The sequence below is a fragment of the Cnephaeus nilssonii genome, assembly GCF_951640355.1.
Source record: "Cnephaeus nilssonii genome assembly, chromosome: 20".
Classification (NCBI taxonomy): domain Eukaryota; kingdom Metazoa; phylum Chordata; class Mammalia; order Chiroptera; family Vespertilionidae; genus Cnephaeus; species Cnephaeus nilssonii.
In genome coordinates this window covers 51,492,091-51,512,636 of record NC_137091.1, presented here as the reverse complement: position 1 = coordinate 51,512,636, position 20,546 = coordinate 51,492,091, and positions in this window count along the sequence as shown.

The window sequence follows — 20,546 nt, the reverse complement described above, 5'->3', positions numbered from 1 at the left end:
TACATTATTGTACATCAGCAGTCCACTGTAGGTGGAATCAACCTCCAGTAAAAGTGCTGAAAATTCTCGCTTGTGAAGGGGGCGAGCAGCTATTAAATTAACTATTTCTGTAACAACTGACATTAAGTCGTTTAAGTCGGTGAATCCTGCCTTGACACATAAAGCCGCCTGATGGATAATACAATGAAAAGGCACAATCGGATGTCCAATAGCTTCTGTAAACAATTTGACAAATCTGACTTTTTCCCCCGCCATATTTGGTGCCCCATCTGTCGTCACTGACACAACGTTAGAGATATCAATGCTTAGGTCACTAAATGTTTGTATAACAACCTTACATATTTCGCTTCCTGATTTACTTGTTGGCACTGATACTAACTTTATCAACTCTTCTCTCATTGTGAGACCATCAGAATATCGACCAATAATGGCCAACTGAGCATGTGATGTGACATCCTCAGGAGCAGCAAATGTTTCATCCTCGGCATGCTGCCGTCTCAGCGGCCGCGTTTCATCAGAAATTATAGGTTCGCCATCACTGTTCTAGGGAGAGAAAATGGCCCCGAACTTTCCTCAGTGGGTAAACACCCACCCTGGCCTGTCTGTGTGCCTCTATGCTAAGAGAGTCAGCAAGGATAGTTCTCCAGAGGTAAATGACAAATAGAGAAATTTACAAGGAGACAGTATGATGGTGAACTTCCACAGAATTTCAAAATATGGCCAAAAGTCACCACAATGGGGCGGGATATGAACTTTAGAGAATGAAGAGCCTTACATCTGTCTCAGAAATCATCTTTCTAAAATCGACTACAGCCTCCACGTGGTCTCCACACGATTCTCTTGTTTAAGAAAATGGCCATTTGGCTTCCTGTGTCGCTGGCAGTGATTTTTGACATTGGAAGTCTCTTCGTAAAGAACAGTTTCTAGTTCACCACGGGTTCATGCACAGAAGGAATGGAACCACAGGCTCACCACTGGTGTGAATGTGAGCATTTTGACCCCCCGATGGAGCACTCACGTGGGCAATGCAAAAGATGAGACCTGGGAGCAGGGTAGTGCCTGATGTTTATTTAAAAGAACATGGACGCTGGATGCTTGCAGTCCTGTACCTTCCCAATCAACACACTTACCATGTGGGTCTTCACCTCGACCACAGTGGTGAACACAGGCAGCCAGGGCTTTACCCAGGGTCACACTCACAAGTGGGTTCTGAATTTGCTGCCAATGGCATCTGAACACACTCCTTTTTCTGAGCTTCAGCCCTTTGAATCTTGCCAGTGACAGGTTAGGGCAACCTGGGGACAGTGTCCACCTGGATGAGGACACAGAGACCCATCCTGACTGACTTCTACTGTCATTTCCTACCAACCCCCACTCCGCTCCTTGGCCCTGCACCTCCCCCACAAGAAACTGGCACCACGTGGTCGCCCTACTGGGGCCCATCAAGGATGTCAGGTTCTGCTGCAGAACCCTGGTGTTGGCTGCAGCCTGTGATGTGCTGTGACCAGTGAAATGTGGAGAGGGTGAAGCCTGTCACCTCTGACAGAAGAGTCTGGAACCACTGAAACTGGCCATCCCTTCTGTTTATCACTGATAACACCTAGCCGGTACCAACATGGTGCTTCTCCTTTATCCCATCCCAGGAGAACCAGGATGTTCATGTGGTGGGAACAAGAAGGAAGCCTTCTTTAGTATAAGCTCCTAAGTCTTTGGGGACTTTCTTTGCACACTATAACAACTCGCCTGTCTTAATGGGAACACATCCCCTATTCTACCCACTAGGAGGCAGCAGAGCCTAACATTAGAAGCCAGAGCTCTGTTGTTGGAGACACATGGGCTTGACTTTCAGGCCTGCCTTTATTAACTCTACAATAATTCAATTTACGTTGAGTCTCTGAGCCTGGATTTCCTCCCCATTAAATAGATGGTTAAACCATCTCAGGTTGCAGAGAGGATTAAATGAAATAATAATGACGGTAAAGCATTGAATCCAGGGCCTGGCACCTATAGTGAACATTCAGTAACTATTAGCTCAATCTCTTCACAATGTATACTGACTGCACACATTCAGACAATGTAGGAAATGTATACCTGTTGGCCTCTGTATCCTTTCAAATACTACTTTTAAAAGAATAGGATAGGATCATATATAGTCTCTCATAGCCTGCATTTTCTCTTAGTAATGTCATATTTTTATATAAAAAATAAAAATCTGATGAATGGAGTGACTCAATTGGTTGAGCATCCTCTCCTGCACAGTAAGGTCGCCAGTTCGATTCCTGGTGAGGGCACTCAGTGTGGGGGGCGGGTGTGTGGGGTCCGTAAGGGCTTGCAGAAGGCAGCTGATAGATGTTTCTCTTTCTCCATCTCACTTCCTCTCCCTCTCTCTCTCTAAAATTCAAATAAAATATCAAAAATATATAAATATATCTTATATATATGCAGTTAGGCCTGTAGTCTTCAGGAATCAGTGAAATAATACTTTTCACCTCAGGGAGCATTCTCAGCTTCATGGAATCTGAAATAATGTCTCTAAACAAGAGATCTGGTGCAGACAACACTCCCCAGAAACCTGCAACCAGCCATCAAAGCCAAAGGTTGTCATTTCCCAGCACCATTCTGGTGCCCCAGGGCCAATACTTGAATGGTCAGCGAGTAATTGGCATCTTAATGCCACCTGTTGGGCCTGGAAAAGTACATTACCCAACGGGCAATGCGCCTAATGAAGGCTGGGTTCAGCCAATGAAAGCCCAGGAGAGACGGATTATGCAGTGGTCATTGCTTGGCTGTGACTTCTGGCATCTTCCTCCTGGTGGTCATTTTGACACCTTTATTCTCTTGCCACAGCCAGAGGCTCCAGCACTCTGGGTTTAAACTACATCGAGGCCTCAGAGGCAGTGTCCCTGCTCTGCAGGGTGTGTCTGAAGCTTGTTGAGCAGCAACTGGTGTGATTGGATCTCTTTGCTTCCCAGACTCCTCTCTGCTTACAGAGTTCCACTCAGCTCATCCCATTCACGCTCCAGGCTCTGGTGAGGGAGCCTGTCAGGTCCCAGCTCCCAGAAGAGTGAGTCTCAGGTGGGTGACACACAGTGTGACGCGGTGAAAGAGGGTGACAGACGGCAGTGCCAGCCAGTAAGGACGGGACGTGGGGGTGTGGCTGACCTGGGAGGATTCCGCAAACCCAGGTCTGTCTGATGTCAAAAGGCAACAAAAAAGGTGAAGCAAAGTTCTGCGTGAGGAGTTTTTCTTTCATTTTCAGGAAGCTGCTGCCATCTATGGGTATGAGCAAAAGAGGGACATAGTGTGAGGCAGGGTTCTAACCTTTTCCCAAAACTGCTCAGAGGAAGAACCGACTAGACGAGAGAGGACAGCAGTTAGGGATGGGATGGAGAAGTCCTGTCAATGATCAGGTACTTGGACACAGTGTGCACTGAGGACTGAGCCCTGAGGTAATGCAGGCATCTCAAAGTCACCTGACCCTGGGGCTGGGCAGCCCAAGCCCATGGATCCTGGTGGTGGTTGCCAGGATCTCTATACCTTTAGTTCCCACAGGTTTCTGCAGATGCAGAACTGCTCAGGGGGACCGGTTTGTGGAGCTTATTTTAGGGCCTCACACTTTTCTGGCCTCTGAGTTAGCGGTGCCCTGGGGCTGTCCAGCCACTCTTCCAGCCCTTGGAGGTGCAAACCTTGAAGAAACACCAAGCCCGGAATTCTAAGTCCTTGTATTTGGTCATATGAGTAGCTTCTGTTTTGGCAGCCAGTGGAACGGGATATGGAAGGTCCTCCCAGGCCTATGTCCAGAATATGCCAAGGCTTGGAGTGAAGACTGGGTTTGTGGAGGGACTTGCAGGTACCCCCCGTTTTTGTTTTTTTTTAAGGGAAGTGGTAAGAATGGATAGGAGTCAGGGCCTGAGCAGCTTTGTGACAACGTGGGTGTCCGTTCTGCAGCCGATGGGAGCGATGGGAGATGTGGAGCAGTGGAAGCAGGTGACTGACCCAGGTCTCATTAGCCTCCCTTGGTTGAAGCATAAGGAGCTCTAGGGTGAGAGGGAGGTGGTGGAAAGACTAGGATGGAAGCTGCTGTGATCGTCTTGGTGAGTGTGATGGGACCTGGCCCATGATGGTGGCCATGGAGGGGAAACAAGCAGTTGGATTCTGGGTCAGTGTTATAGGTGTGGCCACCAGGATTTTCTAATTTTGAGGATGAGACAGAGAGGGGTAAGAGTCGGGGACGATGTGGAGGTTTGCATTTGGCAGCTGGGAGTATGGAAGCATCAACTGCGATGCAGATATTCATCGTAGGAAGTGTGATGCTCATTGTGAATGGCAAAACTTTTATTTTTTACCTTTTAGGGCTTGTGATAATTCAGAGAGCAGTTCATGAGCGTCTGTAACTCTGAGAAGCAGTTCAGGATGAAAACTTATTTAAAAGGTATTGGGAGTGCTCTAACTGGTTTGACTCAGTAGATAGAGCATTGGCCTGCGGACTCAAGGGTCCCAGGTTCGATTCCAGTCAGGGGCATGTACATTGGTTGTGGGCACATCCCTGGTAGAGGGTGTGTAGGAGGCAGCTGATCTATGTTTCTCTCTCATCGATGTTTCTAACTCTCTATCCCTCTCCCTTCCTCTCTGTAAAAAAAAAAAAATCAATAAAATATATTATTACAAAAGGTATCAGGAGTGTAGGTAACAGGGTACAGGTGTAGGTCATCTTATTTTTTTTTTTAAATTGGATACCAAAGAGCAATTCAAACAAGATGAGACTGCATCTGTTGCCTATTTACTTGTTAAACACACACCAGGATTTTTATTGACCTTTAGCGTGGGGTGTTGTACTCTGTCTGGATGATATGCGTAGGGCAGTGGTCGGCAAACTCATTGGTCCACAGAACCAAATATCAACCATACAACGAGTGAAATTTCTTTTGAGAGCCGAAAACCGACTTCTGCGAATGGGCCACGAAGTTTCAATCGCACTGTAGGTGCACGCCTGCACGTGGTATTTTGTGGAAGAGCCACACTCAAGGGGCCAAAGAGCAGCATGTGGCTCACGAGCTGCGGTTTCCCGACCACTGGCTTAGGGGCAGGAGTGGGCATCAGTGAGACTCACTGGGCATGGGCTAAGGGGCCTTCGGTGATGGGACTTGAGTGCTGAAGGCTGTGACTGGTGAATGGAGATCAGGTGCAGCTCCAGTGGAGGTGGCCTCTGGATATCTGAGATCTGATGTGGTTCTCAGTAGGTGAGGTTGAAGGAAAACACAATCAGGGAGGGAGGCCTTCATAGCAGGACTCAAGGCTGCTTCAATGAGTGTGGACACTCAGAGTTGGTTTAGAACTTAATCCTTTTTGAATTTGCCAAGCAGTCATTACTCTACACAAGATGAGTAATGAGTAGGAAGTCAAGGAGATCACCCTGGGGGCTGTGGGTGTGGGAGTGCAGGTGTGAGAGAGGTGTGAGAGATAGAGTGATGTGCCCTTGGAGTAGTCATATGCCTTCATAGTTAAAGGGCTCTGACATTGACATAAGAGGGAATGAAGTTTGAGTCCATTTCTGGTGATGTCGGGATAATATATGGTGAATGTCAGATTAGTTCCTGAAAAGGGGGTATGTTCTGATGGTACATTCCTGGTCCAGAGCTTCAGTGAAATTTATGTGCACACCTGCCTTTTGTTGTTTAGGGCTATTACAGTGATCAATGAAAATGAGATAGCATACCTCAGTGTCCTCTGGGCTTGAAAATCTCCACTGGCTTTGGAAGGGAGAAATACATTACAGAGGTGGTGGATTAGAATTTCGGGAAAGAAGATGATTAGGAAATCAACTGTGCTCATTAGGGCACATTTGTGTTTCCTTTGAATTTGTGCCTCTGGTAATACAGCTGTGTGAGAGAAGTGTGATTCAAAGAATTACGTGCAGCAGGTAGTGCAAAGTGATGGCTTCAGCACCTTAGGATTGGGTTCTAAAGGTTGAAGTGTGATACTATAACCTTGTGATACCCTGAATCGGGGTCCAACAAGGTGATTGCCTGTCAAGAACAGTGTCAAATCACTCATACTCTCATTATGGATAGCTTGTGTCCACACCCTGTGTTCATGACACCCACTGTATTGAAAAGGGGTGTGGCCTTCATGTGAGCTCCAGAGCATGGGTATCATCTACAAGCTCATTTGCCTTTATTGTGGGAGGAAGACACAGCATCAGTAGGAACAGAAGGAGAGAGTGAATTTGATGGGAACAAGGCCTGATATCTTTTCTGATTAGAGGAGTCGAGGGAGCAGATGTATGTGGATATTGGGGAGTATTATGAATATAAGATCCTAGGAGAGAAACTCATCATGGACTGAACTGTCCCCATAACAACAGGATATGAACTTTGAGGACATGGCCATCGCCTTCTCTGAGGAGGAGTGGGGGCTCCTTGATGAGGCTCAGAGGCTTCTGTACTACAAGATGATGGTAGAAGCTTTTGCATTGGTCTCATCTGTAGGTAAGAGCTTCACATCTATCCTAGTGTCCTGAGGTGATGTCCTCTTTTTCTTTCTTTTCCGGATGTAGCTTTCACAGCCAAACCATGGGCTGTACCTGTTTTCCCCATTGTCCTGTCAAAAGTGCTGTGGCTTTGAGTGCTGAGTAATTTAGAGACCGGATCAAAGGACTCCATGAATATCCCTCACACCCATTGCCTCAAATGGTGCAAGAAGTGTCTGGGGGTCAGGATTGTTACAATCAACTTAATGGGCCCAGCTTGCACTTTCTCTTTCTGGGAGGGTGTCTTCTGCACCATTCCTCCAGCTGAAAGGTCTTTGTGACTGCCTGTGCCAGGTTAAGGTCTTTACTTGCATGAACCATGGGCGGTTCTTGTAAGACCTCCTTCCATTGTTTGTAATAATCTGTTGCCTGAATACTACTGCATGCTGTCTTGCTCAGGTCAGTGCTGGCTACTCACCTCTTTTGTCTTTCAATAAAACTCAGGATACTTGTGTTTTATGTGCTTGTACAGTAGAAGGTACAAGGAAAACCCAGTTTTTTTTAAAGGGTGAACATGCAGGATGGTCTAAAGTGTTGCCTGACCCTCCTCAGTTGCAACTGAGGGGAGGTATGACATAAGGGTGGTGTTTAGATCAGAGCAGGAACGTGCTCATGTCAAACAAGTTTAGTTTGAGGTAACAACACCTGATTTCTACATTTTCCTTCCCATGCTTGACACTTCCCAGACTTATCTTTTAATCTGTGCCTTCCTGGTTTCTGATTACCTTCACCTTTTTGCCCTTTTCCATCACCTGTTCCTCTGAACTGCTCTCTCTGCAGTATTCTCAAATATTGACCTGCATATGTGTTAGGAGGTGCACAGACGTGCTTCCCTAGACCTCAATACAAGCTTCTCATTTCTTGAATTTTACATGGAATAAGATGTAAGCAAGCTTCTGCACAGCTAGCCCATGTCACCCGCAGACAAGCCCTGTTGAACACTGTTAGCAGACACATGAGCAGATGATCCAGCTTCTGTTCCATTTGGAGCTTGCCATGTTTGTTCCATATTTTGTATGAGATATTTCCTGTATGACGATCTTCAGTGGCCCAGATCTTCACAGCAGCATCTTGTCAATATTTCCTTCAGATATTTTACTGTAAGAAAATTGCATGTAACTAACCTGTTATGTGCCACACACTTTTGTAATGAGACTTCTCTCTGTCACCACAGTCGACATTCTTTTAATCATCATTTTTCTGTTTTCAGGTTGTTGGCATAAAATGCATGATGTGGATGCCTGTTCTGAGCAGAGTGTATCTGTACAAGCGAAGTCACAGGTCAGTGCTTCTAAGACAGCTCCAGCAACCCAGAGGACCCATCTCTGTGGGAGGTGTTTCTCTGTGTTCAAAGATATTCTGCACCTGACTGAGTCACAGGCAGCAGACTTTGATCAGAAAGGCTTCTTCACTAAAGCATGTGTGAGAGTCTTCTGTTTCAGTGCAAACCCTCCCCATCAACACAGGGAAGCCAATGGAGAGAAGCCCTGGAAAGAAGCTGTGGACCTGGCCTCATTTGTGACCAAGTGCAGCTTCTCATCAGGGCTGTGTTCAAACAGTAGGGAGGTTGGGGAAGACTTCCCAGCCATGTCCGAGCTTCTCCAGCACCAGGTCCCCCTCAACACTGAGGAGCCACACAGTGGCAGTGAGATTTCAGAGGAATTTCTCAATAGAAAAAGGCATCACCAATGGGATGAATGTGAAAAAGCTTCCAGCCACCACCAGAACCTTGTTCAACATAACGGCATCAACTCTGGAGAAGTGAAATATGAGTATAATACGTGTGAAAAAGTTTTCCGATGTACCTTTAACCACAGTAGACATAGGAGAGTTCGCACTGGATAAAAGTCCTATGGGTGTACTGACTGTGGGAAGCTGTTCAAGCAAAGGTCTTCCCTCACTAAACACCACAAAGTTCACACTGGAGAAAAACCTTACAAATGTAGTGAATGTGGGAAGTCTTTTGGGCAAAGAAATTACCTCCTTATCCACAAGAGAGTTCACACTGGAGAAAAACCATATAAATGTAGTGATTGTGGGAAGTGCTTCAGTCAGAAATCCAGCCTCATTAATCACTACAGAATCCACACTGGAGAAAAACCCTATGAGTGCAGTGAATGTGGGAAGTTTTTTCATGAAAGTTCTCACCTCACTAAGCACAATAGAGTTCACACTGGAGAAAAACCATATAAGTGTAGTGAATGTGAAAAATCTTTTAAGTTGAAATATAATCTCCTTATCCACCAGAGAGTTCACACTGGAGAGAAACCTCATCAATGTAGTGATTGTGGAAAGTGCTTCAGTCAAAAATCGAGCCTCATTAATCACTACAGAATTCACACCAGAGAAAAACCTTATGAGTGTAGTGACTGTGGGAAGTCCTTCATCAGAGACTCTCTTCTCATTCGACACCACAGAGTTCACACTGGAGAAAAACCTTATCAATGTAGTGATTGTGGGAAGTGCTTCAGTCAAAAATCGAGCCTCATTAATCACTACAGAATTCACATCAGAGAAAAACCTTATCTGTGCAGTGAATGTGGGAAGTCCTTTAATCAAAGCTCTCACCTCATTAAACACAAGAGAGTTCACACTGGAGAAAAACCATGATTGTAGTGACTGTGGGAAATCCTTCAGCACAAGCTCTACTCTTATTTGACACCACAGTGTTCACACTGGAAAAGGGCCTCCTGAGTGTATTAAATGTGGAAAATTTTTCCTTGTTCAACACTTGAGAGTTCACACTGGAGAAAAACTTTAAACGTGCAGGAAATGTTTTACTTTCTCACTCAGAATAACAACACCAGATGAGAAGCTTTACCCTCATTTACCTAAGTGCAAACTCCTTTATCAGAACATACACTCTGTTAGATGCCTCCTAAATTTCAGGTATAAGTGACACTTTCAGAAATTGTATTGCACTTGCTAATCTACTAAGGACTATCACCGGATTTAAGTTACTGGAAGGATTTGTCTCAAAGATATTTCACCCCACCACCTGCTTCACCTGAAGAGGGTGCATCCGTCACAACCCCTGCATGCTCTGGGGTTGTGCTTGAGAAGATTATAAATATTCTGAGCTCCTGGGTGAATCTTTATTCCTTTATTTCTGATCAGAGAATAGACCTGGCTCAGGTTTTGTCTACAGCCCACTTCCTCCACCAAGAAGTGCTACCTCTTTCAGAGACATTGTGGGTCTCACATTAGGCTATGATGAAGTGTTTCAGGTTCCAATTCATCAGCCTGCAAACCTCTTGCTGTCCTCTGCTCTTGTTTATGATCTTTATGTAAAGGAGATTTTTCTTTTGTACTTTAATTTTGTTGGTTCTATTCTCTCTGTGGGATGACTGAAAGGAAAGCTGTGTTCTGTCAGCATGGACAGGTGAACAATGTGGTGTGATCTCAAACTTTCTGTGCTTTGGAAGGCGCAGCTTGATGGCAGAAAATCACTCTTTGTTCAATATTGGCTGATTTTGTGTTGCCAACCAAGGCCTTGAGAGAAAGTGTGCATGACTTTGTGGTATTAATATTCTGTCTGGTGCCTCTTATATTGTGGAGGTCAATGTTCGCCTGAACAAGCAGGCTTTATTGTGCTCCTGTGAACAATATGAATTATATTCTCTGTTAGCAGTATGTGTTATGTAAGTGTCAGCAATGTTTAGGGGAACTACACATTTCATAGGCTGATGTCATTTTATGTAAGACTCTGAGGTGGAATTAGTTTGGGAGATAAATACTGTTTTCATAGTCATGGCAGACACTGCAGTTAAACTGGATGAAAAGAACCTCTTTTGGATATAATTCAAATTATTTCATGTCCTATGGCTTGTATGATCTTTGAGAACTTTCAGAAGACCATTATCAGTATTTCCTGTAGCTGGTGTCACTAGCAGACAAAATAGTCTCATGATTTTGTGCATTGCCCTGGCCCCTTAGGGTACTTTTCTCAAGGTTGTTGCACAACAGGCAAGACCTCAAAGCTAGAGGAAGGATAATGCTGTAATCAGTCCCAGGATGTGTCTTTTGTAACCAGTCTGCATTCCTGTTGGTTCCAATGTGAAAAATCTTCCGAACTTGACAACATTTGCTGTCACTGTGCTATTTGGTGAGCCCTGACCTAGAGATAAAGCTGTGAAACTGTCACATGTGACATACACCTGTAACTCATACACAGGGTGGGGCAATAATGTGCTTACAGTTGTATGTTTGGGAAACACAGATTATTCTTTTTCATAAAATATTTTAGAAAATAATTTTATTCTTTTTGTGGGAGAGGGCGAGTAAGAGACTGGAAGAGAGAGGTAAACATAGATCTGCTGCCTCCTGCATGCCACAACTGGAAATCCAATTGGTGATGTTCACTGACCTGGAATCAAACCAGAGACCTGTCTGTGAATGGGATGACACCCACCCAACTGAGGAAACTGGACTGGGCAGAGTTTATTCCTGTTTATTATTAATTAATGTATCATTTTTCATATTAACAACTCTATACCTTCTTTTGCCACACCATCTATTTTCCTACCACCCTCTTATAATCTCTGTTTCTGCCTTTCTCAGCCCTCCACACAATCAGGGATTTTTCATTCTTTACAATATCATAGTTCATACTGTTCATAATTTTATAATATTTGATGTATAGTTTTTTTAAATAAATACTGGTTTCCTCCATGCTACAGAATCATTTTGAGATTCAATACAAATGCTTGTGAAGACTTAATTTTTTTTATTGCTGAGTAGTACTGGGTTCTGGGAATAACCACGTTATTAATTGATCTTTGTTTCTTTGTTATTTTCAGGTTTGGGGTATTACAAATAAGCCTTCTGAAAATATTTACATTCAGTTCTCTGTGTAGACATATGTTTTACTTATCACACTGTTGTGAAGGTGAATGTTTTACATTTAAGATACGCAGAACTGTGACCCATAATGGTCATTCACTTTGACTTACCACTAAGCTACAGTATATAATAATTCAAATTTTTTGCTACCCTGCAAGGGCATACAATGGTTAACCTTTTCAAATAATAACCCCAGGAATGCATATAATGTTAACTTGCTCTTGTTTTAATTCCATCTACTGAGGAATATTTTATGGTGAACATTTTTTATACATTTCTTTGCACTGTATTTATCTGCTTTGTTAAATTATCTGCTGAGAATCTTTTTAAAATTGTTTAAATAAATTTATTATTTTAACTGAAGGAGGACTGAACAGCAATTAAGACATCTGCTTACATTTCCCTCATTTTTCAGTACCTCAAGTGACTCCTTTGCCATATTGAACCATTGGTTTTGAATTTTGAAAGAAAGTTGTTTTAGTCATTTTTAATGCTATGTACTACTGAGGCAAAAAAATACCATATACTTATAAATTTACTCTGCATTGTTAAAGTTCAGAGCCACTCTTATTTAAGTCTAAGCATTTATTACTACATTATGTGAAGTCTAGATTTGTAGTATTTGTCAATTCCCTGGCATAAATACTCTCACCATGGAGAGTTTTCCACTGCCAAAAGACAGCAGTGAATATGCACATAAGATATTTCACTAGCATATCATTGTATTTTATTTCCAACATACTGATACACTTGCAACAAATATGCTCCAGAACTTTCATAATAACACAGTAAACCTTTGGGAACCCTCAAGTTTTAACCTTTTTAAAAGTTTCATTTAAGTACAATTCACTTAAATCATACATTCAAAAAATGTTTTTAAATATTTCAGGGAATAAGGGAGAGGAAGAGAGAGAGAGAGAAACATCAACGATGAGAGAGAATCACTGATAGGCTTCTTCCTGTACCTCCCTCTCCCTGGGAATTGAGCCTGCAACCCATGTATGTGCCCTGACCATGAATTGCACCATAACCTCCTGGTTCATGGATCCATGGTTAATCACTGAGCAACACCATCTCTTCAATAGCATGTGGGGAAAAAATTTTTAATATCTATATGTTTTATTGTTGATAGTATTACAGATGTCTCCCATTTCCCCCTTATATATATTCTTTGGTGGGTCTGTCAGTGTGGACCAGGAAAGCAGACCTCTGGGCCCATCTCCGCCTCCAGCACCACTTGTGGGGCCCCAACACTTTACTCACCAAGGTCATTGGCTGGGATGAGTCCTCCTCTGGGCCTTTGAAAAAACTACATTACCCAGAAAGCACTGCCCCAGAGCGACCGGTGGTAAAGAGCATTTTGGTGCCTGCACATCCGGTTAGGGCGGGACTTCCTGCGTTCTCCTCCTGGCGGCCATTTTGGCTTGTTCTGTGGGTTCACAGACTCATAGGTGGAGGAAGGAGGAGGTGTGGGAGGCCGCGTCCCGCCGGGCAGGGGTGTGTGAGGCGGGCTGACCCCCAACCGGCGGGACTGGGGTCCCCGTGCCCCCCGCCTCCTCTCCGCGGACAGAGTTCCCTCAGCGTCACCCCATCGGCCCTCCCGCCTCGGGGCCGGCGCCGCTCAGGCCCGCAGCCCAGGCCGCAGCGCCCAGAGCAGTGAGTGCCCGTGGGGGGCGCAGGGGGACGGGAGGGCGACGGGCTGCGGTGCCGCCGGGGAGGCCGTGGGGGCTGAGCCGGGAGGGGGAGCCAGGCCTGTGTGTGTCTAAAGGCGACAGAGAGGAGGAGCGGCGGCTTCCGGGAGGAGGGTCACTTCCTCCTCAGGGGACAGGCTGGGGGCTGTGAACACAGAGGGACGCGGCCTGAGATGCGGCTCTAACGTCCCCACAACTGCCCAGAGGAGGAGCCGACCACAGGGGAGAGGACAGCAGGGGGGGGGGGGACCCTGTGACCACAGCCACCCAGCAGGAGGGCGCCCTGAGGACCGCCCTGAGGGGTGCAGGCCTCTCCTGGTCACGTGACCTCGGGCCTGACCCCTGGGTCCTGGCGGTGGGTGCCAGGCCCTCCACAGACCTTCAGTTCCCACAGGTTCCTGCAGGTGCAGAGCCGCTCAGGGGGCTGGTCTGTGGGGCTGATGTGAGGCCTCACACTATCGTGGCCTCTGAGGTTGTGGGGTCCTGGGGCCGTCCAGCCATTATTCTCGGGGGACCTTGGACCTGGGGACGTTTAAGGGACACGAAGCCCAGAACCCTAAGTCCATGTCAAGGGTCACATGAGTGGCATCTGATTTTGGCATCCAGTGGAATTGTGGGTGATAGGTCCTTCCACTCATAGGTTCCAAATTGAGCAAAGGCTTAATGTGAAGACTAAGCTGATTGAGAGACGAACAAATGTCCATGTTATAAAAATAAGAACTGCAAACAGTGGGGCAGGAATCAACTCCAGAGGAGCTTTGTGACAACTTGGGTTTCTGTTCTGCTGGTGGTGGGGTCATTGGGGTAATTGGAGCAGAACAGCAGGTGATGTGTCCCAGGTCTCATTAGACTCCCGTGACTGCAGCATGATGCACAGTATGGATGTGAGGACGGGGGTAGGAAGACTACAATGTAAGCTGCTGTGATAGTCTTGGTGAGTGTGATGGTGACGGGAGCACAGTGGTGGTTGTGGATGTGGAAGAAGCAGTTGCATTATGGATCAGTGATGTAGGTGTGGCCACCTGGATTTTCTAATTTTGAGGATTGGAGAGAGAGGTAAGAATCAGAGATCCTATAAAGGTTTGGATTTAGCACCTGAAGGTATGAAAGCACCATCAACTGTCATGGAGAAATTCATAGTGGGAACAGTCATGTCCATGAGGAATATAACATTTTTTTTTTCCTATTATGGTATGAAATATTTCAGAGACCAGTTCATAGCCATCTGGAAGTCTGAGGAGTAGTTCAAGATGAAGACTAGTTAAAAAAATAGTAAAGAGTATGGATCAGGGAGGAGTTGTAGATCACCTTTTTGAGATGTGGCTGTTGGGTATTTACTTCTTAAACACTCACCAGGATTTCTTGTGACCTTTTGTGTGGCCTGGTGTGTTTCAACCAGTTTAGTTGATTTGCTTATGGGCCTGAGTGGGCATCTGTGAGACTCACTGGGCATGGGGTAGAGGGCCATAGGCAGTGGGACTTGAGGACTGAGGGCTGTGAGTGGAGAAGGGACATCAAGTGCAGCAGCAGTAGAGGTGGCCTCTGGATAACTGAGTTAATGCGGTTCTCAGTAGGTGAGGTTGAAGGAAAAAACAAGTTGGGTGGGAAGCCTTCATAGCAGGTATAATCAATCTGGGTATCTGCTTTATTGCTGTGGGAAGACACAGTATGAGTAGAAATATAAGGAGAGCGTGACTCTGTTGGGTGCAAGGCCTGCTATTTTCTGTGATGTGGGGAGTAGAGGAAGCAGATGGATAGGGAGAGTGGGAAGTATGACGAAAGTAAAAGCCTAGGAGAGAAGCTGATCATAGACTGAACTGTCCCCATTACGACAGGATATGGACTTTGAGGACGTGGCCATTGCCTTCTCTCAGGAGGAGTGGGAGCTCCTTGATGAGGCTCAGAGACTTCTGTACTGCGATGTGATGCTGGAAGTGTTTGCACTTGTCTCATCTGCAGGTAAGAGCTTCACATTGTCACAGTGTTCTGTGGTGAGTGTTCTGTTGATTTCTGCTCCTGTCTTGTCAAATGCACTGTGGCTGCCATTGCTGAGCTGTGTGGAGAGCCCTGACCAATGGACTCTAAGAACATCCATAACACCCATTGCCTCCAAAAGTGCAGAAAGTGTCTGGGAATCGGGAGTCTCACAGGCAGCTTAATGGGTCCCACCTTCCTCTTCCTCTCGCTGGGAGGGTGACAATACCCACATTTATGCCCTCTTCCCCTTCCTGTAGGGAAAGGCGCTTTATGACAGCCTGTGCCAGTTTATGTTCTTCACTAAAAGGAACCATGGGCTATTCTTGTAAGACCCTTCTTCAGTTGTTGTTTGTAATATTACCTTAGCTGAGTACTATTGCGGGCCATATTGCTCTGGGACAAAGCAGTCTCTTCTCAACCGTTGTAATTCATTAATACTTGGTATATTTAGGGTGAGCATGCAAGATGGTCTCAGAGGAGGTCTGGCCATGCTGAGTGACAACTGGGGGGAAGGTATGACATAATGGTGGTGGTTAGATGGTACCAGGAACCAGCTAATTTCCATCAGTGTTTAGGGAAAGGTGCCATGGCTACACCCCATTTCTGCCTTCTCTTTCCCATACTTGACACGTTGCTCACTTGCATTTCTTCTGTGACTTCCTGGCTTTTGGCCACCTTCACCTTTGTCACCTTTTTGCATCACCTGTCCCTCTGTCCTGCTCCCTCTGCAGTATTCTCCTACATGGACTTGCACATGTGTTATGAGGTTCACATACATGCTTAACTAGTCCTCGACCCCCTGCTACTCATTTATTGATTTTTACTTGGAATAAGACATAACCAACCTTCTGCACAGCTTGCCCCTGTCATCAGCAGACCAGCCCTGCTGAGCACTCTTAGCAAAATACCGAGCTGGAAATGCATCTTCTCTTTCATGTGGTCCTTGCCATGTGTGTGTCATGTTTTCTGGTGAGATCTTCCCTGTTTTGTGCACTTCAATGGCCCAGACCGTCACAGCAGCCTGTTATTAATCTTTCCTGCACATCTCTTATTTTTAGATAATTGCAGAGAACCATGAATTATGTGCAAAATACTTTAGCAATAGGACTTCCCTGTCAACACAGTCAACATTCAATTCCTCCTCAATTCTCTCTTTTCAGGTTATTGGCAAAAAAAGGATGATGAGGTCTGTCCTGAGAAGAGCATATCTATACAAGGAAAGTCACAGATTAGGGCTCCTAAGACAGCTCCAGCAACCCAGAGGACCCATCTGTGCAAGCGGTGTGTCTCAGTGTTCAAAGATATTCTGCACCTGACTGAGTCACAAGCAGCAAACTTTGATCAAAAAGGCTTCTTCAGTGACGCATGTGTGAGAGACTTCTGTTTCAGTGCAAACCCTCACCAGCAACAGAGGGAAGCCAGTGGAGAGAAGCCCTGGAAAGAAGCTGTGGACAGGGCCTCGTTTGTGACCAGGTTCTGCTTCTCCTTATCAGGGCTGCCTTCAAGAAATAGGGAGGTTGGGGAAGACTTCCCCGCCATCTCAGAGCTTCTCCAGCACCAGGTCCCTCTCAACACTGAGGAGCCACACAGTGGCAGGGAGATTTCACAGGAATATCTTGGTGGAAAAAGTCCTCAATATACTTGTAACTGTGAAAAATTTGGCAGCCACAACCAGAAAGTTGTTCAGCATCAGAGTTCCTGCTCTGAAGAAGTGAAATATGAGTGTGACAAATGTGGGAAAGTTTTTAGAGGAAGCTTTAACCTCATTGGACCTGGAAGAATTCTCACTAGAGAAAAGCCCAATGAGTGTAGTGATTGTGGGAAGTTCTTTGGACAAAGGTCCAACCTCATTTCACACCACAGAGTTCACACTGGGGAACAGCGCTATGAGTGTAGTGATTGTGGGAAGTCCCTCAGGAAAAGCTCTCATCTCACTGAACACCATAGTTTTCACACTGGAGAAAAACCTTTTGTGTATGCTGATTGTGGGAAATCTTTTAGGACAAATAATAAGCTCCTTAACCACAAAAGAGTTCACACTGGAGAAAAACCCTATGAGTGTACTGATTGTGGGCAGTACTTCAGGAGAAGCTGTGACCTCTCTGAGCACAAGAGATTTCACACTGGTGTAAAACCTTTTGAATGTAGTGATTGTGGGAAGTTCTTTAGACGAAAGTCTACCCTCTTTTGACACCACAGAGTTCATACCACAGAACAGCCCTATGAGTGTACTGATTGTGGGAAGTTCTTTAGACAAAAGTCTTCCCTCATTTGACACCACAGAGTTAACACTGGAGAAAAGCCGTATGAGTGTACTGATTGTGGGAAGTCTTTCAGGAGAAGTTTTCTCCTCTCTGAACACAAGAGAATTCACACTGGAGAAAAACCTTTTGAATGTAGTGATTGTGGTAATTCTTTAGACAAAAGTCTACCCTCATTCAACACCACATAGTTCATAACCGGAGAAAAGCCGTATGAGTGTAGTCGGTGTGGAAAGTCATTTGGCCAAAAGAATTCATTTATTCTACATCACAGAGTTCACACTGGTGTAAACCTTATGAGTTTAGTGAATGTGGGAAATGTTTTAGCAGAAAAATTAGCCTGGTTACACATCTAAGAATTCACATATGAGAAAAGCCTTAAATGTGCAGAGGAAATTTTATCTTTCTCACTCCACAACACTGAAGGACACTTAAATCCATTTACCTGAGAATAAACCACTTTTATCTGAACACTAGAGGCCCCGTGCATGACATTCATGCACACGGGGGAGGAGTGTCCCTCAGCCCGGCCTGTGCCCTCTCACAGTCTGGGACCCCTCGGAGGAATGTCCAACTGCCGACTTAGGGGAGCAGGCCTAAGCCGTCAGACATCCTAGCACTGCCGCGGAGTTGGGAGAGGTTCCTGCCACCACTGCTGCGCTCGCCAGCTGTGAGCCCGGCTTCTGGCTGAGCATCTGCCCCCTGATGGTCAGTGCACGTCATTGCGACTGGTTGTTCTGACGTTCGGTCAATTTGCATATTAGGCTTTTATTATATAGGATACACTGTGGGGAAATTCCTCATAAGTTTGAGGTACAAGTGAGGCTTGAAGGAGCTGCATTGCACATACTAACTTCCGAGGACTCTTACCTGACTGATGTCACTGCGAGTATTTGTGGCTGAAATAACCTCCCCACCACCTGGCTCACCTGAACAGTGTGCATCAGTCACCACCCCTGTGTGCTCAGGGAAAAGGAATTCTGTGTTCTCACTTGTGCTTAAGTGAATTATGAATACTCTGAACTCTTGGCAGGATCTTCATTCCTTACTCTCTCACTAGGAAATGCTTCTGACTCAGGATTCGTCCAGAGGCCCCATCCTCAGCTAAGAAGAGCTACCTCTCTCAGGGACATGTGGCTCTCACATTTTGTTGTCACGAATTGTTTCAGGTTCTAATTCACCAACCTGAAAACTGCTTGCTGTACACTGCTCTGGTTTATGATGTTTTTGTAATGGCGTTTTGTGTTTTGTATCTTTAATTTTGTTGGTCCTAGTCACCGCCTGGGATGATTTGCAAGCACAGGTGTGATCTGGCGTCATGTGGAATTACCAGATACTGTGGGGATCCCAAACTCTGTGCTTCAGAAGGGACAGCAGAATGGCAGAAAACCTCTGTTTGTCTGATTAGTTCGCATTACTGCCCAAGGCCTCAAAATAGACTGGGTGACTTTGCGATTCTATTATGCAGGTTTCATCCCTGGCCCCCCACTTCTGCTAATGTGGGAGGCATCCAGTCATTGTGTTTCTCTCTCTCTCTCTCACTCATCCTCACCTCCCCACTCCCTACCTTACATTCTCATTTTAAAAAAAGAAAAAAGGGCCATCCACCCTGATTCACGGAGATGGGGCTCTGCCTGCACAGCCCACCTTCCCTCTCTCTCCTGCCTTTGCCCGGGATGTTCCCCCTGCAGCTGGCAACGCTGTGTCCTTCCTAGGAGCTGGCAGAGAGGAGCCCCAGGCAGGTCCCTGGGAGGGATTGGGGTTCTGTGTCCGCCTGAGAGGAGCTGGCCAGGGCTCTTCTGTCTCCATCCAGAGATCTCTCCAGCCTGCTCTCCCCGTCCCCAGGCCCCTGGCCCGCTGCACCTGAATCTACTTTCTCTGGTAGAAGCCCCCTGATGGTTTTGGCCCCAAATCAGTTCACCTCAGGAAAAGTCTGCCTCTAGCAAGACCACATACACCCCTGAGACCCATTGATGTACTCTGAGTCTATGTTTGCATTTTTGGGGTAATTTTCTACTTAGATTTTATTAAAAACTAGAGGCCCAATGCACGAAAATTTGTGCATAGGTGGGGGTCACTCAGCCCGGCATTGCCGTCCAGGAGCCCTCACATGATGTCCTACTGACGGCTTAGGCTCGCTCCTCTGCAGGAGGCAACCAGCCGATCAGGTATTTAGATGCTTTCTGGAGGCAGCATGGATTCCTTCCTTATTTCTTTCCTCTGTATTTGGAGGACAGGGGACTAAAATGTGGAGACAACTGTGGCCAGGCCTGGGCTTTTGTTGGCAGCAAAGATAGGGAGAGGGCTGGGGAAAGTCTAGACACATTTCCTTGGATTGTCCTCCCTACCTCCGGGCCCCTCCCTCCGTTTTTTCCTTGTCATTTTGGAAGCTTGGGCCAGGGACCGACCAGAGCCCAGCGATGGCATTCAGACCCCTCACTGCTCAGCTGAACGCACAGCCGCCTCACATTCCAAAGGGGCTGTTTTCAAGTGGCTAAAGCGCTGGGAATCCACAGCTCCGGCCTCTCCCCTCTTGGTTTCCTCTTGTCTTGGATGCAAAGTTCAGGGAGACACCTGCGCTGGGGTGTGTGTGGGGGATTGCACACAGGCAACACCACATCCCACGTCAATGACACAGACAGGCAACACAATGTCCCAGATTAGGAACACAGGCAGGCAGGGTCACTTCCCAGGTCAAGGACACAGGCAGACGGCTTCACGTCCTTGGCCAGGGATGCAGGCAGACAGCTTCACCTCAGCACTGGGCGGGACATTAGTGCTGGGCAGTTCTTGGCATGTCTCCGTTGTGGGAGAAAATCCCCGCGCCCCCCCCCCCCCCCAGCTCCTATACATGCGCAATACGTGGACTGGTCGTGACTGGGACACCCTAATGGACAAATTAGCATATTACCTCTTTATTATATAGAATAAGCACACACCCTCCTCCCCCTACTTCCCTGTAGTCCTGGAGGTCACATGGGTTCTCCAGGAAATGGTGCTGTGTATTTTCAATGCTGAGAACATTCTGCAATACAAGCATTTCCAGCAGGAGAGGGTTGGTCTCAACATGATACCACAGTGCAGGGTGCATTCTGGTAGGTGCACCCACCTTGCTAATGGTTTGTGCAGAGCAGACCCCTTCCCCTATAGTGAGCTGATGGACTCTGGACTGGGGCATAATGTGATGCTGGGGTGTGTGGGTGACGAACTGAGAGGTTGGGGGCCTCAGACAGGTTGGTGAGGGTG